This window comes from Saimiri boliviensis, chromosome 14 (genome assembly GCF_048565385.1).
Source record: "Saimiri boliviensis isolate mSaiBol1 chromosome 14, mSaiBol1.pri, whole genome shotgun sequence".
In the NCBI taxonomy this organism is placed as follows: domain Eukaryota; kingdom Metazoa; phylum Chordata; class Mammalia; order Primates; family Cebidae; genus Saimiri; species Saimiri boliviensis.
The window spans coordinates 27,166,699-27,169,071 of record NC_133462.1 but is presented as its reverse complement, the minus strand read 5'-3'; positions in this window follow the sequence as shown (position 1 = coordinate 27,169,071).

Genomic DNA, 2,373 nt, shown 5'->3' with positions numbered 1-2,373 from the left:
TACACACACACATATATATGTACACACACATATTTGCAGATGCAGTAAATATAAAACTATTTTAATACAAAGTTTATGTAAATATCTGATAACTTACAGTAAAAATATCTAAGGCACTGACAGTGAGACATTACAGTAAATCAGAGTGCTGAGTATAAAAATTAATCCAGAGCTAAGGTTGGTAGATAAATCATTTTTATGTAACTGTAAAAGATGCAGAAAGTTTTTTGAAAAGTTATAATTACATTCAAAGTATACTTTTAGCTGGGCATGGTGGCTCACACCTGTAATCCCAGCACTTTGGGAGGCTGAGGCACGCAGATCACCTGAGGTCAGGAGTTCGAGACCTGCCTGATCAAAATGGAGAAACCCCATCTCTACTAAAAATACAAAATTAGCTGAGCATGGTGGCACACACCTGTAATCCAGGTACTCGGGAGGCTGAGGCAGGAGAATCACTTCAATCCAGGAGGTGGAGATTGTGGTAAGCTGAGATCATGGCATTGCATTCCAGACTGGGCAACAAGAGCAAAACTTCATCTAAAAAAAATTTATATATCTATATATATACTTTTTAAAAAACAGATTTGTAACATGAATAATGTCATAATTTCAACTGTCAAATTACTTCGTGCTCTTTATTCCTATTGTATGAGACTTAAATTAGGACGGCATTTGTTATGATCTTTTATATGGAAGGGTAAGGACATTAAAATGTAAGACAAATGATAAATATCTAAGTTGAGAGGCTCTTTTTTTTTTTTTTTTTTTTTGAGACGGAGTTTCGCCCTTCTTACCCAGGCTGGAGTGCAATGGCGCGATCTCGGCTCACCGCAACCTCCGCCTCCTGGGGTCAGGCAATTCTCCTGCCTCAGCCTCCTGAGTAGCTGGGATTACAGGCACGTGCCACCATGCCCAGCTAATTTTTTTGCACTTTTAGTAGAGACGGGGTTTCACCATGTTGACCAGGATGGTCTCGATCTCTCAAACTTGTGATCCACCCGCCTCGGCCTCCCAAAGTGCTGGGATTACAGGCTTGAGCCACTGCACCCAGCCGAGAGGCTCTTTTTAACATAGGTTGTGCATGAGGTAGGTGTTCAGAATAATATTCTGCATTATAGTGAGAAAAAAGCAGTTTATTTTTGTTTGTTTTTTTGAGATGGAGTCTCTCTCTGTCATCCACACTGGAGTGCAGTGGTGCAGTCTCGGCTCACTGCAACCTCCATGCACCTCCCAGGGTTCAAAGGATTCTCCAGCCTCAGCCTCCTGAGTAGTTGGGAATACAGGAGTGCGCCACTACGCCCAGCTAATTTTTGTATTTTCAGTAAAGCCAGGGTTTCACCACATTGGTCAGACTGGTCTCAAATTCCTGACTTCTTGATTCACCAGCCTTGGCCTCCCAAAGTGCTGGGATTACAGGCATGAGCCGCCATGCCTGGCCAAAAAAAGCATTTTAAATTTTAGTTGAAATTAGTACTATATCATTTTACTAATTGTACTGTTATGTAATAAAACATTGTATATTTTTAAACATTGTATATTTTTATAATTTTAAATTATGTGTGAATGTAATTTTTTAAATTTTTATTTAATATTGTTTAGAGAATTGTGCATTTAATAAAGTGTTAATATTCCACTACCTATTTCACCTTACTCAAGGGTGTAGGCAAAAAATGGTAACAATATACTATTTGGTAATATTATGAACAAATATTTCTAGTAATTCCTTTTGCCAGTGACTTGAAACTGCAAGGAGGTGAAAGAATATTGTTCCCAAGCCGTCCGCGGTGGCTCAAGCCTGTAATCCCAGCACTTTGGGAGATTGAGGCGGGTGGATCACGAGGTCAAGAGATCGAGACCATCCTGGTCAACATGGTGAAACCCCGTCTCTAAAAATACAAAAAAGTAGCTGGGCATGGTGGCGCGTGCCTGTAATCCCAGCTACTCAGGAGGCTGAGGCAAGAAAATTGTCTGAACCCAGGAGGCGGAGGTTGCAGTGAGCCGAGATCACGCCATTGCACTCTAGCCTGGGTAACAAGAGCGAAACTCTGTCTCAAAAAAAAAAAAAAATATTGTTCCCATAGGTTAAATATTTATTTTTTCATACTTAAATTTATGCTTTTTAATTTTTGTGGCTACATCATAGGTTTATATATTTATGCCATGTATTGCATATTTTGATACAGGCATATAATATATAAATGCATCAGGGAAAATTAAGTATCCATCATCTCCAGCATTAATCCTTTGTATTACAAACCAATTCTATGGTTTTAGTTTTTTTAAATGTACAGTTGTTAATTGACTACATGTTTATTTTTATGGTTATAGTAAAAATTAGAAGTATAAAGTCCACACATTCTGAGTCCTGAA